The sequence below is a fragment of the Passer domesticus genome, chromosome 13 (genome assembly GCF_036417665.1).
Source record: "Passer domesticus isolate bPasDom1 chromosome 13, bPasDom1.hap1, whole genome shotgun sequence".
Taxonomy (NCBI): domain Eukaryota; kingdom Metazoa; phylum Chordata; class Aves; order Passeriformes; family Passeridae; genus Passer; species Passer domesticus.
In genome coordinates, this window is record NC_087486.1 from 5,939,047 (window position 1) to 5,964,477 (window position 25,431).

Here is a 25,431-nt window from a genome sequence, read left to right on the forward strand (position 1 = left end):
CTAGAGAGACATTAACCATTATATATCTGCCTCTTTGTTGAGAAGAGAAAGCCTCAGGAGAAGAATAGGAGACAGCAGCTATTTTATCTTTTATCAGTACACAACCACCAAAGGTGCTGATGTTCAGTACTTACCTTTTCATCCATTACTTTCTGTGAATTTTCTTCCTCCTAATACTGCAAACTGCCACTGATTTTTGCAACATGGTGAGTGATGTTTAATACTTAGCTGAAATGAGAGCTGGGGGCAGAGAAGTACTAAATGCAGAGATGGCACTGCTTTAACAGGCTGTCAGCCTTAGCTGTGAGTATGCTATCAAAACTTACACCAACAAAATTCATCAGGAGAGCAGCAGCTTTGCCAGGAGCTGTTCCAAAGGAAATAAGGAATAAGTCAAGGCCAATAACTGCTATTAGGATTAGACTAATTTGTAGATGGTGGAACCAACAGTGTCTATGAAAAACAAGAGTCCACATGAAACCACTCACAATATCTTTGACCAGAAAAGGAGGGGGGGCAGAGAGGAAGTCTTGGAATGTTTCTTTGCTTGGCCTCCAAGCTGTGAAAAGGAAGTAGGAGAAAAGAGAACAAGGCATCACAGCATATTAATTACAAGCAGTATGTTGGACACTTTCCTCCCACATCCCTCAAATCTGTGCTGATGCTGCATAAGCCAGACCACCCTAGATCTGACAGCAAGGAGCCAGCAGCTCCAAAGTCAGAGGAAAAAAGATGTGCACAGCACAGGGGAAGACACAGGGAGAGGGGAACAACATCGACCTGAGCCAAAATAAACAGAACCACTTGCCTGAAGGGCCCTTTGTTCTGGTACCATATGTGAGTTCTGATCACACCAGCCAGGTCTCCAGGAGAGACAATTCCTTCTACAGCGTCAGCAAATTACTCCAGTCTGCAGCTGTGATTAGTGCAAGAGAGAGAAAAAGTAAATGCAATCTGGCCAATTATGCACTGAGGAGAACAGGAAAAACAAACAAAAAGTCTCTGAACCTGCAGGTGTCAACACAAATGCAAAAGACTGATAAGCTTGTTTTCTTAATGTGGGACTGTACCTGTGAGCTCAGGACAGGGGAGTGATTCTTCCAGCAGCTGCTTCAGGAGGGCAGTGCACATCACAGGGGTCACCCCAAACACTCTTGGGAAGGCACAGCCACAGGGTTCCAGCACATGGATTTGTTTTCCCATTCTTTTATCTGCAGTGAAGCCTGTGTTGGCAGTCACATGAGAAGAGACAATTATATTTCTGTCAATGGCTGCAGCATATCCTGTGAAATCCTGTATCCTAGAATCTCAAAAGCCAGGTCAGAGAATTTGAGGCTGAACACACTGAGGAAAATCTGGAGGACATTAACAGTTTATGGACCTATCACAAGGATTAGAAAGCCCCCAACCTATTTTATTCTCTCAGTTTTTTTCCCTCAAGCACAGCTCAGCCTGTTCCACTGTGCAGAACACACACAGACCCCTCAGGACTGCAGCTGCAGTGGAGCTGAGCAGCAGGGCAGGCAGGACCAGGGCTTTGAGACCTGCTGCTAGCAGGCACAGCCCTGAGAGTGAAACAAGAGAAACAGCAGAGAAGCCTCTTTTTGCTGTTGCTGATGAAACGAGGCGTTACTGCCCACTGAGACTCTCCCTGTGTTCTGCTGTTCAAATACAATTATTACTCCACCCTCAGCAGTGCTTTGTGCCTGTCTCAGCCCAGGGGCTGCTTTCTCTGATGTATCTGACCTTGCATTGCCACACAACCCACAGGAATTGCTCCAGCCAGACCTCAGCAGTCCATATGGAACAGGCCAGAACTACAAAAAAATCACTGCATTCCCCATCTTGGAACAAAGGCAAAGTCTGGAAGAGAAGCTCCAACTTATTTTCTAAATAGACTCTTTTCACACTTTCCAATCTCTCATTCCAAGCTTCATAAATACCTACAGGGTCAAAATCCTGTCCTCAGGAGCTGGAGCAGTGACCTGGATATGTGACAGTCAATACAAAGTCCTTTCTTTGGAAGGAATTGCCTCCAGTACAATCTTTTGCTCATTTAGTCTTCTGTCTCCTTCAAGCAAAATCTGCCAGAACTGACTATTTCTAATTTATTTTTCCTTCTTCCTTCTCTTCTTTATTTTATTTCATGTGTTGTCCCAACCTCCCCTCTCAGAGGTGTTTCCCTGGGGAAATTCATGTCCCTTGTACTTTTTACTCTGTGCACACAATAGAACATTATCTGCATAATTTACCTTACACCACATGTTGTCTTCCTTCTGGCTAAGTGTTTACCTAAAATAAATATATATCCTCATCATGTACACTGAGAAAAGAGCCAAAGAGCCTGTCCTCTGTGAGAACTTCATAATATCCAAAACCTGAACCACCAAGAATGTGTTAGCTCAGTCCTTCAGGTCAAAGCTAAATGCAAAGCTAATTCTCCTCCTGACTCTCTCTGCATTTTTCAGAGTGCCATTCCTTCTGTAGATGTAACGAAATCCCCACAAGGTGAATCCAGATAAAATCTGGAATTTAAATGCAACCCACAAATCAAGGGATTTCAATGAGATAAGTAAAAAAAAAAAAAAAAAAAACCCACAAAAATATCCTCTTTCTTTAACATGGCAGGGTATGAAACAGCAGCAGATCTGTGGAACTGAGCAGAGCAGAGCAGAAACACTTTCCATGGACTAATCATCATGAGTAAATCATCAGATGCCAGGGCAGAGATGTTGCTTCCATGCTTCCTTCCCAGGAGCACAGCTGCCAGCCAGGGCAGCTCTCTGTGCAGGGCAGCTGGCACAGCACCTGACCATGCTTTGAAGTTAAATCTGCTGGGGCTGTTGTGGTCCAGTCAACACAATCTGCAGCCAGCTTCTCTCACACTCTCCTGAGCACGAGGACAGCACGGTGCTTTGCTGATGCTGCTGAGGTTTCTAGGTATTTGTAGCTATCAGCAAGGAAGTTTGACAGGAAAACATAAAAAAATATTGAAGCTTGAGGTCTTGTAGCAAGTTTGAATCACGTTATATCAGGGTGAAAACATACCCTGTATACTGGAATATTTATTTTTACATTAGCACAATTAAAAGTGAATGTGATGTTTCTCTTTTTCTTCCCATTTTCCCTTATGATGATTTCAAATGTGCCCCAGTTTTGTTCTTTACACAACACCCCTATGGTCCCTGTTTTGTGTCATCTGCACTAGTTCACCATCATCAGAGCCTAAGGTTGGAAGGTACTAGCCCAGCCCCATGTGAGGATTGAGTCATAAATTTGAAAATAACAGGAAAATTCAAGTACAAGGTGTGGAATTTCCTCCAAACCCCTCACACTTATACTTTCTACAGATATTTTTGAATGGGCTGAATTCTCCTTGGAGATTTTATGTGTCTCCAAGTGCCGTTTCTAGGACCAATTGAGGTCTCTAAGCTCAGGTGTTTGGTACCACTTCAGATAATCGAGCATCTCTCACTGAAGGAAGTGTTGGGTCTCCAAAAGCCCCAGATGATTTGGGAATCCATAGTGGCATTAAAAGTATAGACACCTGGGTCTCTCCCTAAATAAATCTCTCAAGGTTCACACCTATCTTTGTGATGGCCACGGAGTGAATCTCAGGCCATGGGGCTTTATTTAGAGGGTCACACCCAACAGCAGATTTGTGCCAAAGGCAAAGACACTGCCTACATGAAGGGCTGAAAGCCCTCCAGATGCTTTGCTGTCCCATCCAGTGTCCCTGTTTATTCATTCCATGGTTCCTCCTTTCTGATTCCCTTCGACCAATTTCCATTTCACAGGAGAAGAGCCTGAGCAGGGCAATGTGAGGTTTCCCTCACTAACAAACTCACTCAATTCCCTGATGCACTGTCACAAGACTAATGCCCTATTTTAAAGAGCATCCCTGTCAGGAGGTGCTTTTTTAAAAGGATTCTCACAGTGCAATTAGGCAGCCCTTACATCCAAAAATTACAGCATGGGAGGAGAGACCTTGATCTCAATACACTGAATCTGGATTTTATTGAAGACCTTCAGAGCTAGAAAATGTCACCTGTTGGAGCTGCAAAGTCCACACATTGTGAAAAAAAAGAGTCTGTTTCCTTTCTTTGAAAGAAATGGTCCTCTGTGAATTTTTATGTCTTAGTAGAAGAACTCAAACCAAACTCAAAAGCTGTGGAAAATCAACCTGTTTTCACTACAGGCTCTTTGATCCTCTCTCAGCCTTTGAGGTTCCAACCCAGGGAATGACACAGAGAGACAAACAAGGAGAAGGCCTTTACATGGCTTCAGTGGGAAGAAGCAAAGAAGGTTTAACCTAAAACACATCAAAACTTTTCAAAGCTCTCCATCTCCTCTCAACATCAGCTGTTCCTTACAAACTTTCCTTTGAAGTCAAAAGCCACAGTCAAGAACTTCCTTGGAGGAAAAAGGTTTTTTCTCTGTCCATGTTTTTTCGTATCCACCATTCTCCCTTCACAACAAAAGCTTCTATCTCATGTGCACATCAGAGCCAACAAGAGAGTGTGAGATACAATCCTGTGCCACCAGGAATACTCTCAGGACTCAGACTTGGACTGCTCTTTCTCATACTTTCTGTGGGTGTCTCATTGTCACTTCTGTGTCAGTCTCAGAATGAGACCCAACAGAGGTGTGGAAGTGGAATCACACTGACCTTTCTTATTTCATTTTCTCTGTGTTTGGGCAACAGTGTGGTATCAGTAATGGGGAGAAGACCTCCCTATGCTATATCAGCACAGAGCTAATTCTGCTGGCCTGGATTTCCTTCAAAGTACATGAAAAAATCTCCAAAACAAAGTTACAATAGGAAAAGGGGGAAAAAAGTGATCAGCTGGCTCCCATTTGCTGATCTGGAAGCCCATGTCCAATATCAGCCACCTTGTTCTTTTGCTGGGACAAAAATACCACAGTTCCACCCCAAAAAATTCTTATGTCGAAGTCATAAGGTCTGTGAGCCTGGGTAATTCCAGTGACACCCTGATTCCTTGGGAATAGCTGCCAGCAGCCACTCAAATGTCAACACTTACAGCAGGGACTGATGGAGTGTGGTCATCTCAGCAGGACCAGCTGTCCTAGAGATTTAATGATTTGGAGAAAGAACCAGAGTTGTAATAAAACTTAATGGCATCATCTGAAAGACAACAGATAAATTGCCACAAGAAGAAAATAATTTCCCACCAATTTCTGTCTTAGTTTAAATTATCTTTCTACAAGTGTAAGGTGACGATGGGAATTTGTCATGAGCTGTAAGCAAAGGTAACTGATTTATTTCCCCCAGCTTGTATCAATAAAACCTCAGTTTTATCCTACTGGGGGCACTGGACCTCAAAAAAAAAAAAAAAAAAAAAAAAAGGTGAAAAATTTGCAGACATTCCAGAGGAGAGAAATGAGAACTATCAAAGCCCATGATCTGTGTGGGGCAGTGAGGGAGCTGCTGGTTCAGGCAGAGGAGAGAAAAGCACTGGAGAACATGAGAAAAACACTGGGGAGAGCATGAGAGCCATCAATTGTTTAAAGGTTGTTGGAAAGAGGAAGGAAATCATCTGTTTGCCACAACCAGGTGGCAAGCACAAGAAATAATGGGCTTAAGTGACAGCAAGAGCTATGAGGGTTAGACTTCAGGAAAAGCTTCCTAATGGTGAGGGAAGTAGGGGATGGAATAGATTGCCTGAGGCAGGGCAGAGTCTCACTGTTGGAGGCTTTTAAAGAACAAACATCCATCAGAAATTATAAAGATAGATAGCTGATCCTTGCTAGAGGGGGAGAAAAATGGATAAAGAAAACTCTTAAGGTCCCTTCTCACCTGTTTGGGTTTTTTTGTTTTTTTTCTCTGATCCTATAAAGCCACTAAAGAGACCCCAGCCCGTGCAAAATCCCAAGGATGTGGTCAAAAAGAACTATAGCAAAGTCTCCTGCAGTAGAATTGCAGAGTCCTCATAAACCTCTCAACAAGCCAGGGGGCTGCCCAGGACAAGGTGCTGGGTGAACCTCTTCCACTTCATTTTGCATGATGTTTAAACCCTGGACTAACAGTAATACAGTTAGTTTCACTGATACCCCCAAAACTACCTGCATGGTGGAGTCACTGAAATGTGCTCCTCTGACAGCTCAAACTTTGCAGTATAGAGGGTTTTATATCCTGGAGTAGCTTCATAACTGAACACATGAGGGAATGGTCCTGCCAGTATCAGATAAGGCCCCTAAAAGAGAAAGGCAACATTCCCAGGGTCCAGTGTCTGTGTCCCTGAGATTACTGCAATATAAATATATTTTTATTTGTCAGGCTGATCTTTTCTAGTCTGTTTCTCCATATCAGTGTCAGAGATAGGAGCTCTCTGGGGCCCTCTGAATGTGATTACCTTTCTTTCTGCACAGAGGAGATTCACTTTCAGCCCAGGTGCTGTTGTCAGTAGCCCAAATTTAGTCACTTTTGTCTGTATGATGAGGAATGTGGACTCTACCACAGTTGTTTCAAGCACATTTTGAGAATAAACTCTTGCAGCTTCATGCAAGGGGAAGCGAGGTTTGCTTTACCTCCTGGCCAGAAAACAGGAGGTCCCTAGGGAGAACTGCCCAAGGTTTCTCTGCCCAGTCACTCTGTGCCACCCTTGCACTGCCCACTTACACTGGCACAAGCATTTCCCTAATTTACAATTGCAACCTCAAAGCCAACCTGTGATCCTGCCATGGTTCCAGAAATATCCACTCATTTTGCAAGTGAGACTTTCTTCCCATGCCTGCTAGGGAATTCTCCTATGATGTGCCAAGTGCCATTCTTTTTCTGCAAGCTTTTCCCTGGAATGTGCCCTATAAAAGCCAGGACCTGCCGTGTCCCCTGAAGTGCTCATGAGCCCTGTGCCATGGGACCAGGACAGCTGGTGAACCAGGCTTCACCATCCAGCAGATAAATGGAAATATTGCACAAAGCAGCACCAGGAAGTCAGTGGCTCTAAATATGGTGTGAGTCCTGCAGGTGTCCTGTGCAGGGCCAGGAGCTGAACTCCAATCATCCTTGTGGGTCCCATCCCACTCAGGATATTTTTTGATTCCATGATTTATACAACTGTGTACTTATCCCCCAGAGAAATTCAGCAGGACTCTATTTAAGGTCATAGAGTTTTCTCACTAATATTGGAATGAAGTCTTCTCCTTTTTACTTCATTAAAAGCTTCAGGCAAGAGAGATCAAGTTTAACCTTAGCATCATTCTGTTTCAAACATCATACAGTCACGATGAACAAGCTGGAAGAAGAAGCATTTATTTAATGTATTTATTTCTGTGGTATTATGAAATTTTAGGTCCAGAGACTGAAATCCTACTCTCCACAGTCCTGTGTACACATTGGTTAATACAGATTTTGCACCATGAGAAGAAACACACTGAGATATGCTGGATGGTGAAAACAAATATTATCATTGCAAAGCAGCGATGTGGGGAACGGACAGAATGAGAGAGACAAATTAAATGATATATCCAAGGACAGACAGGAAACCCATGTCACAGCAGGGAGCTCAACTCACATCTGTTCTGTTCCAGCCCAGCACCTTTTCTACAAGGAGCCTCCCTCAGCGTGCTTCATTTGTGGTCAAAATTCCAACCAGGGAAAAGAAGAAACAAGGAAATACTGCAGAAACTTTAGCCCCACTATTGAGCACTTTTCATAGTGTCCAGGTTGTTAAGTTCAGTCTTTAATAATCTATGACAGAAAGCAATTTAAACCAGGAGAGGCAGGAGCAGGGCAGGGGAGGTAGAGGTGAGTGCTGAAGCCAAAGGAGACAATCTTGCAGGGGAGAAAAAAAAACTGTGAGCCATAATAACAGCTTTTCTTAACAGGACTTAACTAGGTTAGAGTGACCTCTGAGAGGTGCCAGAATTTTAACAGCCAGATTTTAATGCGAAGGATTATGGATATTTCTGTATAAATTGCCCTTGTTTTACACAGACCGTTTTGCTGAGCACAATGTTAATTTTCCAGCTCTGCTGGAGCAGCAGCTTAGGAGAAGATAAACAGAAAATGATGCCTTTAGCAGCTGACAGATACCTTGGGATGCCTTGGCTGAGAGGGACAAGAAATCTGTTTACATGAAGATGCTGGGGACATGAAGGGGGCATCAGCTTTGTAGCAGTGCAGCTCTGATTGGGGTGGGGCAGGTGGCAAGAGATGGGAAAGGATGTATTTTTTGTGACTCCAGCTCCTCAGTCTGAAAGCCAAGGTTAAGACCTTCCCAGGCCTGATCCCAAGGCTGTGCCAGGACATGCACTGTGTCCAGCTGTGCCAGTTCTCTGCTGAGGGATGTACCCACTTCTCGAGGGACAGCACACAGGGTAGTGTCATCCTGTTCTTCCAAGTTCTTCTAAGCCTTCTGATGTTTACATTCTCGTAATGAAGTTTCTCCCGCACTTTTATGTAAATAATAATTGGTTTACATTATTTTCTGGAGGAGGAGAAATTTGATGGATTGCTGTCCTGTCCAGTGTCATTAGAGAGGTGGCGCTTTCATCCTCCAATCCCCTGTCACTTTTGTTAGTCTACAAATATCGGAGTCAGGAAATTAAATTCCCTTCTTTTTCTTCTTCTTCTTACCTTAGAGTCCAAAGTCTACATAATTTTATTTTGTGTCCTATTGCGACAGGGTAGGAATGGAAAATTGGAGTTGAAAGCAATTCATGACTCCTCCAAGTACCACCCTCAACATCTCTGCAGCCACATCTCCATGGAGGCAGGATTCAGGCTGCACCAGCTCACAGGGGTCACTCACAGGGCTGAGGGAGCAAGCAGGGCTCTTCCCAAGCACTGGGAAGTGAGGATGGAGGAAGGAAGGGGTGCCTGGTGGGGTCCATGTTCTCCTGCCTCTCTGGCCCTAGAGGTGATGTACTCCAAAATTACCCAGTCACAAACTGGCTCCTTGACTTGACAGCTACACTGGGCCTAATTCCAGGTAATTATGACTTAAAACCAGGGATATTTAATAATTATTCATAACAAAATGTTTTTAATTTTCAACTGTTTTCCTCTCTTTGTACTTCCCTCTCATTAACTCTTTTTCAGTGTGAGACAAATGACTGGCATTGATTCCAATTAAAAGTAAACATTTCTTTTTTCAAAGAAAAATGATATTACTGTGGTAGCCATACTTGAATAGCACCAATAGATTTTCCTGCCCTAAATGATGTAGCTGAACTCAGTGGTTCACAGCGAGGTATTATTAGCTCAGGTACAATCCCTCAGAACTCCACCTGGCCACAGACATAAATTCCTGCCTCCATTACAGCTTTGCCAATACCATTTCCATGCTGGCTGCACAGCAGCTTTATCGTCAGATAATGCACGCTCACAGGAGTGCACAGCAGTGACAGAATGGGGTTAGGGCGCCAGAAAAGCCACATTACTTTTTTATCTATAGGAGCTGCAAAAGAAGGTAGGAAAGAGAAGGGCAAAGACACTGAAGGCTCAGCTCCAGGCTGCTGCTGGGTAAAGAGAAAGGCAGACAGAAAAGGGCTGTTCTCACTCAACTACTCTTAGTGGAGGAAACTTTTCAGAGATATTTCCCACTAGTCTTTCACTTATTATGCATCAAGGGCAGAACTGTCTCCGTTTTATTGCACTCTGTCACTCAGAGCTGGGCTAATCATTGCTGCTGAGGAGGGAGGCAGCCAGTTGGGAATTGTCTCTTCAAGTGCCCCTCATGTTGCTTATTCACATGCCACTGCCCTGACTGGAGCTGTCTGATGACTTTGGAAAAAGGATACCGATAGGTAAAGGACACAGTGAAAATAGACAGGTATATATGACTAAAGAAATAAAGGACAATTCTGCAGCATCCTGAGCTTGAGTTGAGCTCTCTTGAAGCAAGCTTGGCTCTGATCTGATCAGCACAGCTTTTGTAACTATGTGTGATGAGCTCTAGGCAGAAACTGCCAAGCCTAGGAGATGACCCAGTGCCTCACAGCAGGTGAAGCAGCCCAGCACCTCCACTTACCCCAAGCCCAGTCTAGCAAGGTCTGGTCTCACCTCATCTGTTGAGACCAGCAGAAAGTTGGGCACAAAGTTTAAATGTGGAATTTTTCAGACTGTTAGAAAGGGCTATCAATGATGCCTTGGAAAAGGCTGGGTCTGGAGCAGCCATCTCAAGCAGCAATGTCAGAGGCCATCTCATTCTCTCATCCTGATGCGCCCAGGCAAAGAAAAACATCTCTGTCTAAAAATCTTCATATCTATGTTTCTAAAGAAACGAGAGGAAAACAGAGAGGAGCTTCCTCAAGGTGAAGAGCACACCTGAGTCACAGGAAGGTGCTGCAGCTGCACAGAGGTCGGTGTTTGTGCCAGTCACTTGAGGGAGGCAAAGAGCCACACTGGGGTTTGCCTGGACCTCCTGTGCTCTGCCTTCATGGGAGGAAAAAAGGGACCCAAGGTTTGGAGATAACTCTTAGTTTCTGGACAGAAAGCAATGAATAATGAGATGAAAAAATGAGCAGGGAAACAGAAAATTTAACAGGATTTGTGAGGACACCATTTCAATAAGACTGCCAAATATGAGTGAGGGGCTCAGCACAACTTCAGATCACGTTTGCTGTAGACAATGGCAAGGGTTGGGTTGTCTGCCTGAAAGGATCTAAACTCACTGTAACAGTTGGTGAGAGGACGAAAGGCTGAGAAAACAAAGGTCATTTTGATCCACACAGCATGATCAAACTCTCTAAACACCACAGATGTTTTGAGCAGATGTGTCAAACTTCTGCTTCAGAGTCAAAATATCAGCAAACAGAACATGCCAATGTGCTGTGCTCTAGGGAAACCACAAGTAATTTCCTTGGTGAGTGCTGTGATCAGATCCGTGCCACAAACCCAAGAGGGAATAGTGAAAAATGAACAAAATTTCAAAAAGGATTGTAAGGATAATTGAGATTTTTTTTTCTCCATGGAAAAAGGCTACAAATATAGTGTCCATTGAAGAGGAATCAGAAGGATGAATAAGATAATACAACACAGACATGGTCAAGAATATAAAAATGATATTTGGAACTTTTGTGTCTAACCTGACATTTGAGCAAGCACTTTGGGACAATCTGCACAATTAAAACAGAAGTTGTCAGAAGACTTAGAAAGAAAACACTTTTAAGTTTTTAACCAAAAATAACCACTAGAACTCTGTTCAGTGTGACAAAACTGAAACCACCAGCTACAGTCTGCTGTAAGCTGAAAATGATATTTAATATAAGTGCCAGACAATGTGATTTCTAACATGAGGGCTGCCAGAACATTTTTTATTTTATTGGTTCACATGCCATTTTCTTGGCAAGTTTCCACCCTGTCTCTCCCACCCAACCAAGATGGATCTTGGTTTATTAATTCACAGCAACACAACAGATCTTTGTGGGAAGTTTTGTCTGAAAGATGTGATTCACCTCTCAACTCAGTTTTGCTCTGGAAACACCAGAGAGGGAGCCTCTCTCTTGCCACTGAATGGTGTCACCATCTGAATTAGCTGACAAAAACCCTGGGATCAGCTGAGAACACCCTGAGCTGTGAGTATTCCGAGACAGAATCACAGAATTGCAGAATGGTTTGGGTTGGAAGGGACCTTAAAGGTCATCTCATTTTCCCCCCTGCCAGGGGATCCTTCCTCTAGACCAGGTTGTTCAAAGCCCCTGAACACTTCCAGGGATGGAGCATCCACAGCCTCCCACAATGTGAGAAGCATTAAAGGACATGAACGTGAACACTTTAAAGGAACTTCATTCAGCCATTAAATTTGGATGTATCCACCTCTTTCTTAGGGGTCACAAATGAGAGCAATTTACCATAAACCTCTGGGGATTCTGCAGCATGAAGGCAGTGGTAAGTAAATATTTCAGCTCTCTGCAGGAATTTCTGCTCTGTTTATCACTGCAGTTTCAGAGCCACTTACGTGAACCAAAAAATAGTTTAGCAGCTCAATAGAGCAAGGCAGCCACTGTATCCCTGCTGGACTGGACATGTGTGTGTTAGCTGCATCACTGACCACCAAAATGTCCCCAGGTGTGAGTGCAGTATTCCTGTGTTCTTCCAGCTGACATTTTGGTGTAATTCTACATTGATAGAAGTACAGCTGGAATACCAGTGCAGAATCCAGCTCAGTGTAATCCACTGAAGCTGAAGAAACACTGTGAAAGTCCTTTTGAAGCTGTGGGTTGGGGCTGGGTCAAACAGATCTGTACATCCAAGGAGTAGCACCCAATCACTGCTCTCCCTGTTCCTACAGGCAGTCAGCCCCTGAAATGATGACAAATTGGTTTGGAAACGCTCTGATGCACCTGGATGATTTTAGAAAAGTAGAGGCCTGGGGGATTCCCTTTTCAACCAAAATGGGAAATACATTTTTATAAAAACCAGTCAAGTTACTTTTCTTTTGTTTTCATCACTGAGAAGTCTTTGATGACAATGAAAGCAAAACATGCACAGTCCAGGGGAGAGCCAGAATCCCACAGGCAAACAGCAACCCAGCTTGTCTCCAAGAGCTTAGGCAGTGGCTTCACTGCACAATTGCAGCCAGTTTCTCTCCTTTCTTTTCTTAAGTCAATCTCCTCATCACCTGTGGATGGACTTGACCTTAGTTTAGGCCATTTTACAGTCTCTTAGACAACCAAACAAACAGAGATAGGCCATAACCTTAAGAGTTTTCCCCATGGCTGGTTAGGGCTAGCAACTAGAGGGGAGAAAAGCAAGCAAATACTGAACCAGATGCTAAATTCTGTCTCACTCCTAGACACCCTATGGAAATATTCGTTTCTTAGTTTTCATGGATCACCTTGTCCCTCAAGCAAACATATAATTTTCTTTCCTAACAGTCATGAGTTACTTTAGATCAGTGCTGGGATTAATACCAGCAGCACTGGGACTTCTAACACAACACTGGCTGTGCAGCTGGGTTATTATCCTAACACTCTGTCTAAACCAAGGAACAGCTCCCAAGCCCCAAAGTTAAACATCCTTTTGCCCATGTGATTCACAAGCAAAGACCCTGGGCTGGACATTTCAGCAAATCAAATCTTGCGTTTGCCCTGACCCACATTTTAGAGTCCTTTCCACTTCTACTGCAAAAGTGCAAAACCATTTATTTAGGAGTGTCACACCAGAGGAGGAGAGATTTCTCCTGCTTTTCAGGAGCGACTCCTGAACTTTAACAGGATGTGTAATGATCCACTGATCCACTTCCCAGGAGATGGCTCAAGGAAGGCAATGGCAACCCAGACCCCAGTGAAGTCTCAAGGTAGAGCTCAGTGGTTTTAGACACAAGTTCTTTACATTCATGTTTTCTGCCTTATTCATACTAGCAACAACTTCCACCCATCCCTCTTTCCTCAGCCCTAAGTGATAAATCCTCAAGGGGCTTTGCCCAGTGTTTAATAAAGCTTTGCCCAGTGTTTAATAAAGCATTGCAGAAGAAGCAGCTCAGCTGTGACAGCTGTGGCCTTTGGGGACAGCTGGTCAGGAGCTGCCTGGAGAGGCTCTTACAAACTCACTCAGCCTCTGAGAGTAATGAGATTCACAGGAGAAGAATGGCAGTGCAAGGCATGGGGACCCCTACAATCTCTTGTACTTGGGAGGGGAAGGGAACATCCCTTCACTGCCTTTATGGACATTTCCTCCAGTGGGACAAAGCCTATGTGTGGAGCCCCTCAGGAAGGTACTGTTGTCCCTCCTTGTTTCACTTCCAGTCTCAGTCCTGGAGTTTAATCAGTCTTGAAACACAATTTATCAAGAAGAGGCAGCTTGGCTTGATCATCCTTCCATATCTCACCTTTCTTTGCTTATTTGGACAAAATTATTCCACACAGACACTTTCACACAACCAACAGAGCTGAGCCTCTCCTCTGCTCCTGTAGCATTGAGTTAATTATGAGCTGCACTCCCTTGCCAGGAAAAGTAACCACCTTGGACACTCTAATCAGACACACGAGAGCTCAGGAGGATAAAACCAGATGTACAGAAATATCTGCAAGATGCACAATTCCAGCCCCTGTTAAAGCAAGACTTGCACAGCCCCCTCTCCACCTGCCTGGAGGTTCTCCACCTCCCCTGTTTGCCAGAGACAACAGGAGGAAATCTGTGTTCAGCTGTTTCCTCTGGGCAGAGATTAATTCATTGACAAGGCTCCTAGGAATGTGCCAGCTCATTAATTACCGTAAGAACTATGTCAGCAAGAAGTAGGCAAGGTGACTGCTGAAAATGGTCAGAGAGACCATCTATTAGTGCTTGCTACCCTGGTCATTACATGCCAAAATCCACACCAATAACACCTGGCAAACGTTTCTCAACTATGAAATATCACAAATTGCACACTTTAACATAAAGCACTTGTGTAGATCAGCACTGGGGAAGCAGACTACAAGGAAATTAGCCCCACAGGCAAGTCAGTCCTGTTCCAGGGATAAGATTATTAAGTTATTTCCAGTGGAGTCCTGGGAGAATGATGGGTCTCCCAGCAGTGGAAGGTGACATGGAAAACTCCCAAAGCTTTGACACACCTTTGACACATCTGTGTTTCTGTGTCTGCTATTAAAGACAGGGATGCCAGAAGGTGTCCCATATCAAACCCACTGGGCAGAGGAGGGAGGGATGAGGCTCACCAGGCTGAGATCTCAGTCTCAGCTCAAGTCAGTACTTGACTCCACCCTGTCTACAAAGGCAGAGAAGTGGCCATAGCCCATTTCAAATCTCACAGCTTCTAGCTCTGTCTGGTTCTTTCCTTAAAGGGGGAACATGAACACCAGAAAGTCTCTGATTTGCTATTAAAATTCATCATTCTTCTTGTAAAGCCAACGCTGGGATAATGTGCTGGGGATTAGACCCAGGAAATCCATCAAGGCCAACACTTAGTCACACTCAAGTGCTTTTATGCCACAGTTGCTATGAGGAGCTCTTCAAAAACAGACCCTTAAGAAGATCAGGAGGGCAGGGGGTCTCCTGACTGCTGTGCAATTGAAGGCAGGGCCCTTCCCCAGACAGAGCCCCTGCATTGGCAGTGAAGGGGCATTTGAATGTCAGGCAGTGGGAAGCAAAGCCTTATCAATGCATCAAAGGTTCTGCCTCCCTTAGCTCAAAGGGAATTAAAGGAATAGAGAGAATAAGCTGGAGAAACTTAATGTTGTTTCAACTTGCACCGAGCTCAGAAGAGCTCTGGAGTATTTGTAAGAGCAAAAAGGAAGATCCACATTACAGCCCCTCTGCTTCCATGCTTATCGCACTGCAGGTGCAGCAAAGGGTACATTGGGATCTGTGGTGTATTCTGCCACATTCCAAACCATCCACCCATAACCCTTTCCAATCACCACACTGAATCAGAGAGAGTCACCTCCCCTTGGGCCCCATAAACAGCCCACTTCCTTCTGGTGTTTCTGATAGATTTTCATTTTATTCCCCCCCTCTTCCTTTTCTTTGGCCAGTCTCACTACAGGTCATAGCGCTAGGAAACAGTAATTTTGTCATCTGGTATAAAGAGGATATGACAGAGCTGTGCTGCAAAATGCCACACATCAAACCATAAGGAATTGCACAAATAACTGTTCAGATGTCCAAAAAGGGGAGGCAGGATGTGAATGGCCCCCAAGTGCACCAGCTCTGCAGAGAAATATGCCTCCGCCTAAGTTTGCAAGGTTTTGGGACAATCCTTCCACATGCTGAGAGCAAGATGTGCCAGCAGGCAGACAGGGCATGTCACCTCCTGAGACCTTTGCCAGAGGTCCTGCAGGGAGCCACTGCCACTGGGGGACAGCATCAGCTGTGTCACACACCTGGAGCCATCGATTGCCTCGAAGAAACACTGGGAAAGCACAAAGGGAGTGACTTGGTGTCCCCTCTGGGGTGTTCAGTGAGGTGTGGGAGGAAATCAGAAAGGAAATGTGTGAGAGATTCCCCTGGCAGGGAGGAGGCAGGAACAGGCTGATGATGAGCTGCTGGGGGGTGTTGGTGCAGACCGGGAGAAAGCAGAGAAGCCTGATGGGCTGGAGGAAAGAGGAGGAGGAGGAGGAGGAAGAGGAGTTGGTCTCTGGGAAAAGCAGGAAGGATTGGATGGGAGCTTAAAGAGACATTTGGTGGGGGTAAGGAAGGTGGAAGGGAAGCCAGAAAGCAGGTTGGCAATTCAGATAAAATTGATTAGATGCTGATAAAAACAGCTGGGAGGGACTCAGAGAAGATGAGATTAAGAAGCGCACAGGGGAGATGATGAGTTTTGGAGGGAAATGAGAAGGCACTGTCGTCTGGATCCTGCTGATGGTCTTTAGAGAAGAGTCTCAGCAGTCTGAGAGAGGGGTTGGCCACAAAGCAGAACAGATGTGCAGAAACCCCCAAGGGGGCCAGAAAAAGGCAGGGGACTGCTAGACCTCCTGAATGCCCTCTGGGATCATCAGCCAGCCAGGTTAGACACAGCCCCGTCTGAACAGCACAGTGACACTGTGAGTGAGCCCCAGCTGCTCCCAGGGCTGCACACACTCCAGTGATGCTCAGTGGGCTACAAACACTCTGCAACAGCTCCTTGCTTTTCAGTCTCTGTTTAGCAACGTGGTCCTCAGCCAGCTGGGCTTAGATCCCAGCCAGCAGAGCAGACAGAGCTCACTGAGACAGCTCCAGTCCCTGGGGACAGGCCACCACCCTGAGGGGGACTGAGTGGCCCTGGTACAAGATTCCCTCCCCAGGGACAGAGGAACTTTGCCAGGCTGGGTGGGCCAGACCGGGCTGGACATGACATGGCCCTGGCCTCACTGCCCTCACTGGGAGAAAGGTAATTGAGAGGTCTGAACGGGGCAGTGAGCAGGAGACAGAGGCAGAAAAAGCCTTGGCTCCATTCCTTGATCTCTTTTCTGGGCTGGGAATCAACTCATGTGCCAGTTTGGTCAGGCAAGAGCAACCACAGTGCTGCACCCCGGCTCCTTGCAGGCTACATCTCTGTTTGCTTTCCCCTGACATCCTTCAGCGTTTGCTGACAGATTCCTGCACTGCAGGTCCTGTGAAATGGGCTGGAGCTGACCCTCACTTAGCGAGACCTTCCCCAGCAGTGAGTGGGGCTGCCAATTCACCCCTTTATTAGGGATGCAGACTGAGTGGGTAATGCCTCTAAATGGGGCAGCAGATGCTTTAACTTGCTTACAAACCCTTGCCCAGCAAACAGTGCAACGGCAGAAACAATCAGCCAAAAGCAGGAGCTCACACGGTGCTTCGGCCCTCCTAAAATGCTGAAGAAACACACGTTTAATTGCAGCCTAAATTAGATTAACTCTTCTTTGGGGCTATGAAGACCGTGGGTTATCCAGTTTGAGGTACTTTCTCTGCTGTCTGCCTGGCCAGGTCTGTAAATAGTTAAATCCCTTTATAAAATAGAGTTTGGTGCTGAGGACATCCAAGGAAGAGAATAGCAAAGGCAAGCAGAAGCCAAATTTGCAGACCAATTGATAACTCTCCTTATTCTTATAACAGCTTCCCCCCCATTTTCTAAACAGAAACTGTCACATCTGCTGGGGCCAGACCACCACCCTGCCCAGACGGTGCCTCCAGTGTCCCACTGCTCAAAACACAAGCACAGAGGATTACTTTTCCCTTATTCCTTACAATAAAAATAAAAAAGGAAAGAGCAGGGAAGAAAGAAGACAAAGGGAAGAAAAGATGAACAAGTAGAACCGACTTTGAGCAATGGGGGTTAATCTGACTCAAAGCCTAAATCCATGTTAGCAGTTAATCCAGTTAGTAAGGCTTTCATTGGGAGCTTTGAGAAATCCTTTAACCTCTTGCTGTAAACCAGGAGCAGCTTAACAGCTCAATGTTCATGAGAAAAGCCTGTCAATAATGCTGCTAAGCAGGTATTTAGCAGGATTTAAGAAACAAGCATGTGACAACTCTTCTTTAATGAAGCAATTGGGTTTCTCTCCAGGAACCAAATGGTCACCATTTCCTTTCCTCTCGCCCGTGATCTGCTTTTCAAGATTCAAAAGAAGATGCTGTTCTGGTCCTGGCAACTTGACAAGTATTCCTTCCTGGGGAAAGCTCAGTGAAATGCAGATTTCTCTACTGGTTTTTATAAATCTCATGGGTTCTTTGTCCTAAGAAATCTTCTATGAAGCAGACTGCAGTAGAAAAAAAAAAAAAAAAAAACTACAATTTTTTTCCTTTCAGAGGTGTCTATACTGTTCAAAGGAAAGCGAGCTGACAAAATGGTTTAACGTTTAAGTCTTCTTACCTCAGTCTGAATCTGAGGATAAACAGAACACCGAGGGTTTTTTTACCATTTCCCTGCAAAATCTGAATTAGCTGTAGCCCAGAAATCACGCTGTCACATGTGGCCTGGTGCTGCATCCCTGTCCTTGGCAAAGGCAACGTGGGGGGCAATGTAAACTTCATCCCTGTCCTGGGAGACATGGCTGACCAGAGGGAGGTGAGATAGATGAGTAATGCGATGGTTGACTCTCACAATTAAAAGGCAAATATCATGTGTAATATATGTTAAGAGAAGTTTTATAGATTTACAGTTATAGTCTAGCCCCCTTGAGCTGTTATCAGGGGGTGGCCTGGATTTGGGGCATTTGGGAGGGTTGGCTCGTTACTGTGGCAGCACCTGACCTCCAACCAAGATTTAAGGACTTAAACTCCACCACTGGGCAGAGAAGGAGTCGATGGACAGAACTTTGGGAGGGGTTAAAGGGTCAAAAGGCAAAACCTCCATTGGGTGGGTGAGCACATGGTGGGAAAGATCCTCTGCTCCCAGCGCTGTAATATTTTCTCCATTCAGTCTTCTGTTGTATTTTTAACAATGTTTTAATAAACCGTTTAAATTTTGGAAGTGAGTATCATTTTTTTACAGAGGTGATTGTCCCTCCTTGGCTTCTCTAAGTGTGCAGTCATCCCTCTGATCATGGAAATCCCACCACAGAACGTTTCAGGTACAGCTGCCGTAATTATCTGTTTGAATTGCTACAAATTCTCTCAAATGCATGAGATCCAAGGTGTTCGGACCCACTTTTTAATGTGCGACACCCTTCTCAAGCTGCAAAGCCCTCTGGAAGCCAGACCTGCTGGGCAGCAGGGCAGAAATCCCTGCAGAGGATCCCCATCAGTACAAACCAAGATTTTGTGCTATGCTATCCCATCCACCCCATTTCTTCTGGGAAACAGGGGAGTTGTGAGCTGCAGGGAAGAAAAGAGAGAAGGGAAGCGAGGGGATGTGCATGTCAAAGGTGAGTGACACACACAGAGAATGAGGGACAAAAATCACAGCTTTCCTGATCTGACAAGGGGAATATTTCACCCAGCCCTCTCTGCCTCTTCCATTTCAGACTCAGACACTCCCATTTCCATTCACTTTCACAGCTGAAAGGTCGTTTTGCCTATTTTCCCCTCTCAGTTCCAAGGAGGAACGCTGCATTACCTCAGGCATTTGCCGTGCTCCCTCAGCGGACTGAGCCCATGCAACATTAATCCTGTGTTAGCAGCCGGTGATGCTCAGAGGAGGCCGATCTTTGCCGTCCTGGCTGCTGCACAAGAGCAAGCAGGGTCCTTCAAAGGGAAACGCTTTGCAGCTCTCAGTGCCTGAATTCAGTCCCAGGTTAGCAGAGCCAAAGTGTAGGAAAATCCAAGAGAAAATACTTCCTCTCTAAGCTCTCAGTCAGAATCTCAAGACTGTGCAGGTATTTTACTTTCTGGTTCCTTTAATACCCTTTTCTGCTGATAACAGAAAAACATTTCCACCCATGCACACAGATATTAATCCACTTATAGAAGGATTGTCTTTATGGGAGTCATACCTAATGACCATGATCCTTTGTGAATAACTCTGGTAGGTACAAGGACAGCACAGATACTAATTAACCTGTAACATTGCCATTAAAAAGTCATGACATGAGTTAATACACTGACTAGAAGACTTATTTTTCCTTTCATAAATTATATTTTCCTACAGCTCAATTAGCCATTTTCAAACACTATTTTTTTCCCCAGTCCTCACACTGTCTTTTCTGAAAGGATGGTAACAATCCATTTTAAGAAAGAAAAGTTAACCTTTAAAACAACAAAAGAGTGGTAAAAAAGTGAACTCCTACTCAGTTCAAATTCCAGCTCAGTCCTTGTTGGCCAGGTATATTGATGGAGATGAGAGGTTTTATGCATTATGCAGAGCCATCTTTTCACTGAAAAACATACTTCAAACAGATGCAATGTTAGCAGGCACTGGGATACCGAGCAATTGATTATTCTGTTTACTGCAGAATAACCTGCTGTATCTAGGTTTGATGGTGCTGTGTTTTCACACTCTGGTTTCTTATGAAGCCAATACAAAAGACAAAGTGGACAAGGGCAACATTTGTTAGACCACAGTCACGGCTGAATTGCAGCATCTGGATGCAGGAGGTAAGGTTCAACTGAGGAATTCAAATTCATAAAAGCAGATTTATAAATCACACATCAGCTACAGAGAAAAAAAAACAAACAAACAAAAAAAAAAAAAAAAAAAAAAAAACACCAAACCCTCAGCTCCAGACAATTTTCACCTTGATGCAGCCATGTCCAGCCCCCAGCTTCCAAAGGGAACCATCTCCTGAATTACATGCTATTATTCTCTCCCTTCTCTGCAGTGGGACACGTCCATGGCTTTTCCAGCTCTGTTTTCCTGCTGAGCTGGCCAGGACAGTGCAGAGCCGCTTGTGGTCTACCAGCAGCCCCAGCCACCACTCCCAGAGCTCCTCCTGCCAGGAGAGCAGCAGCACTGACCAGACGGTCCCTGCATCTCCTCCTAGCACCACTGTGGACCACACTGGCAGGAATTTGCCACAGATGGGCTGGGTGCTGCTCTCTGCTTTCCCACACATCCCTTCCTCCCCCTGACCATCCCTCCCTCCCTCCTCCTGCCCATCCCTCCCTCCTGCCCATCCCTCCCTCCTGCCCATCACTCCCTCCTGGACATCCCTGCTTCCCCCTGACCATCCCTCCCTCCTGGCCATCCCTCCTTTCTCCTGACCATCCCTTCCTCCTCCTGACCATCCCTCCCTCCTGCCCATCCCTTTCTCCTCCTGCCCATCCCTCCCTCCTGCCCATCCCTCCCTCCTCCTGGCCTTTCCTCCCTCCTGACCATCCCTCCCTCTCCTGCCCATCCCTCCCTCCTGCTGGCCGCGGCCCAGCGCAGTTTGTGCTCTTTAGTCAGCGCTGCCCTGGGGGTTTCCCGCAGCCATCTGCCCGCTGCAGCATCTGAGCAGACCTTCTGCTGACTGTGCCTCCCGAGGAGGGAGCCGGATCCTGCCACTCGCAGGAAATAAATAAATAACACGGGAGCGAGAAGGGGCGCTGCTCTTTTGTCCTGATGCAGTCTGGCAGGGTCAGCTGGGATATGCTGCTTGGAAAGAGCCAGAAAAATGACAGGGTCCATCCAGCCTTAGAAAATCCCCCCTGCCCAGGCTTTGCAGCTTTTTTCCCAGCTACAGGAAAAGAGTGAGGATGCCTCAAGGTATGATCCCCATGGCAGCACCAGGAAGGATAAACCATGGCCATTTGGAACCTGCATGGGATTTGGAAGAATCTCTTCTTAAGGTGGATTGTGGTGACCCAGGATTGTCTTTCCTCAGGCTGGGAGATGCTACAGTTTGGGGCTTTCCAATTGCTATCAGCCAGCAATGAAAGGCAGCTCCACAGATCAGGGAGGGATGGACACAACAACCAGCTCTTGTCCCTCCCCATGGCCAAGGAGTTGCAAACCAGGACACGCTCTGGAGAGAGGGACAGCAGAGCAAGGAAAGGTAGGCAAAGGACGAGAAGATGCAGAAAAGCACTGAGCTTAGGCATGGCTGAAGAGACCAAGGTATGAGGGGAAACAGAGCAGAGTCTGAGGCTAATTTGACAGCTGTTCCTGTGGGTATCACAGGCAGATGATGTGCTCATGTGCTCATTTTGGGGTCACCCCATTGCATCAAGCCTCTGTAAACCCAGGCTCACAAGCCACCACACAGTTCTAGGGTCTCCAGTTCTTGCCTGGAGCTGTTTTTAAAAAAAATCTGTGCAGACACCCCTGAGAAAGAGGGTTCAGGAACCAACACTCTGCTCACAGCACCCCCTCACCCCAATCCCTTTCCACCTAAACAGAAACAGCCTGTAGTGCCTCAGACTGTGACTAACGGCTGAAAGGGGGGATCATTTAACAAATTAGTCTGGGAGGATCTGCAGGAGCCAGGCTCTACCCAGGATGGAAGTTTTGGAGCAAAGCTATGCAAAGGCAGCCTGAGTCAGACCCCTTCTACCTTAGCATGGTCACGCCACTCAGACCAAGCTCCTTGGGCACTGTTAGCAAAACCTGCCCTTCTGTCCTGCTGTCATCTGAGGGCTGACGAGATCATCAGCCAGGCTGCAGGCAGGGGAACGACAGAGGTGGAATTAATGGGAATCACCTCATTTGCCTCCCTGCCCACCCCGAAGGCTGCAGCACCGGGACAGGGACAGCACCGCCCGTGCTCAGCCTCCGCTTGGAGTAATTAGGGCAGATGCAGGTTGGATGCAGCGAGCACAGGAGGGTGGGGGCAGCGAGGGAGGGATTGGGGGAACATCAGGTAATGCCAGGCTTCGGGCACAGACGGATGGCACCGAGATTCCCTGCGTCAGGCTCTTGGTCCCAGCAGGTTTAGGTACAGCCGCCCCGACAGATGCAACCACCCAGCTCGGAGGGATTCAAATTAAGGTCAGAAGGGATAAAGCAATGGTGAGGAAATGAATGCCTTGTTCCTGGCTCACAGTCATGCCCAGATGCACGTTCCTCATCCTTTATGAGGATAATTAAAATGGATCATTTTTGTGTGTATGTGTGTGCACATACGTGCAGGCACACACCATTTATTTCTCTGGACAGGAATACAACCATAAGAAATATTTCTTTTTTCACTGCCTTTTTTCACTATCTGGATTTTAAGCTTGGGAAGACAGGAAGGGAAAGGGTACTCCTTTTCTCTGTTTATCCTTACCAGGAGAGGAGGGGAAAACTGCTCACAACTTTTCAGTCCTGAGCAGGAATTTGGTGGCACAAGAACAGTTTGTGCAATCTTCCCTTTGCACAGAGCATGTAATGCCTGTGCTTGGAACTGGGCCCAGGAGGGGCAGGTTTGCTCCCCTAGCTCTGTCACTCAGCAGATTAATTAGCCATTTCTCTCAGCTCTATAACATAACCACAGCCCAAATCTGCAAACTCTGAACCCACCCCAGAGCCCAGTGCCAGTTGTGCCCATCACTTGTCCAACATCCATGAAGGTCCTAAATGCCAGGACTTCCTTCCCTCCTCCTGCTAAGACAACCTGGCTTGAGGCTGTGACAGACTCTCTTTGCATCCTGCTGTGCTCTCCATCATAGCTGCTCAAGTGTCCACATCTAAAACCAGAGTCCCAGGAAACAACTCTTTCCAACATGGGTGCCCAGAAGCACAGCCCAGAGCTGGGAGGGAGATGTGCTCAGTGCTGTTTGAGGGAGAGGACGGAACAGCTGACAGGACTGGTTTGGCTCTCTGAGGCCACTGCACACCACTGAACCCTATTTTTACCCTTCCAGCTGAGACACACAGCCTGTTTGCCTCCCACCTTCTCCCAAGGTAGGCACATATTTCACCTGAGACCCAAAAGCAGAGAAGTGTCTGAGCACTGCTCTGTGCTTAAGGTTTGCAAAAGCTGTTTTTGCTGGCCTCTAATACCCTGTTAGTGTCTGTCAGAGGAGAGGGCTGGACACTTTTCACTCATCATAAATTTGTGACACTTGGGAATTTGTTTATTCCTGGCTAGAAAATGCTAAGCCCATCAGTTATGTCCTCACAATTCTCATCATGCTGTCTTAATTTACACTGACCTCCCAGCCAGAGCACAGCCCTGAATTGTCACAAACAGTCAGCTCTCCATTACACGGCTCAGTGGAGTGTGGGGGAGAGACATCTGTGTGCAGGGGCTCCGAGCTGCCTGTGCTCAGCAGAGGATCCCTGGGCATAATCAGCCTGGCTTCCTCTCTGCAACCCTGCTCTCCAGCTCACAAACCTTTCCAGAGTGCCAAGTGCTGCCATGCCCTGCTCTGCTCTGGCATTACCTGCCCCCAGTGCTAGTCAGAGGCTGCTGCCACCTCCAGCTCAGACACACCCGAGCCTGGGGCTGCCTGCTGGGCTGGCAGTGACACTGGAGTGCTGCAAAGCCCATGCTCATTGCTTTATCTGGGCTAGAGCTGCTCCCATCCCTCACCTCTGCACCACCTGCCTCTGCATCCTCTCCTCTGGGAGCCTGGGTGAAGGACAAGCAAAGCTCCCACAGGAATTCAGGGTCTCACCACTAAGTGTCTGAATTATGGATTTTCACCACAGGCTTGGCCAAGGTGAGCTGAGACACAGGCATCTTGGGAGCCATCACCATACTGGTCTTCTTTGGGATGTGGTCCTCAAGGAAAGTCGTCAGCAATTAGCAGAGATGTATTTTAGGTCTGTTTATAAATGTCTTGCAGCTGCAGTGATCAGGAGCTGAGCACAAATAGCAAGTGAGAGAAGTATGTTTGGGCTCTTTTCTGATGTAACTGGCTCTGGATAGAGACAGACTTGGTTTTCCTTCTTCCAAAGGCTGATGATGTCTTCAAATCTGTGAAAGCTGGAATATGGGTGGGAGAGGAAAAAGACTATCCTATCTTAGAATATCCAAATTGCTCAGAACCACTGAGCATCAAGACTAACACTGTCTGGGGTGGAATCAGCAGAAGCTGGCCCCAGAAGCTCTCTCTGAAGTTCAAGAGCTCATTAATTCATCTGTATTCGCACAGGGTATTTAATCAGGACTTAGACTGCCATGGGGTTAAGATCTTCTTCAGAGACACCAGAAAATAAAGAGCATGGTGGTCTTTGTCTTTTGTCTTTTTGCTGGTGACCTCCTGCTAAACATCAGAGCCCAGAACTGCCTGCCAAGGCCTCAGATATTATCAATATCAATTAATTATCAATAATATCCTTGCTATCTTGCTACCATAACATATTTATCTCCAGGGATAAACTTCTGATTAGCTGCACTGCCCCTGGTTCCCCAAGCTCAAAGCCCTTCCCAGACACCACCCTGTGCCTCAGGCACTGCTGCCAGGGTGTGCTCCCTCCTCTCCCGTGCAATGGCACAAAAAAGGCTTTGGCACAGTCTTTGCAGAAGGACAGTAGCCCAAAAAAAGAAAATACAATTCAGGCTGCCACTAAAGCTTGAAACATAAAACATAAAACATGAAAAAAGAGGAAAAGCACATATCCCTGCTGATGCTCTGCACAGCTTCAGCTTCCTTGGCTGGTTTCACTCTTCTCTGCTCCAGCATCTGTGAGTATCTGGGAGCAGGATCTGACCCAGCAGCCCCCAGCTCCTCCTGCCCCTCCATGAGTGCTGGTTCTGTGGCCACAGCCATGGCACTGAGCCATGCACAGCCCC

General features: G+C 46.2%; 1 long non-coding RNA gene across 1 annotated transcript in view; it reads right to left on the bottom strand.

Annotated features, from left to right (window-relative positions):
• LOC135280170 (uncharacterized) overlaps positions 1-25,431 on the bottom strand; it is a 114,919-nt gene that overhangs the window by 15,043 nt on the left and 74,445 nt on the right. Inside the window, exons 3-4 of the long non-coding RNA XR_010347219.1 lie at positions 1,071-1,223; positions 809-916 (exon numbers count right to left, since the gene is read on the bottom strand). This is a non-coding gene — a long non-coding RNA (uncharacterized LOC135280170). The remainder of the gene's footprint in view (positions 1-808; positions 917-1,070; positions 1,224-25,431) is intronic.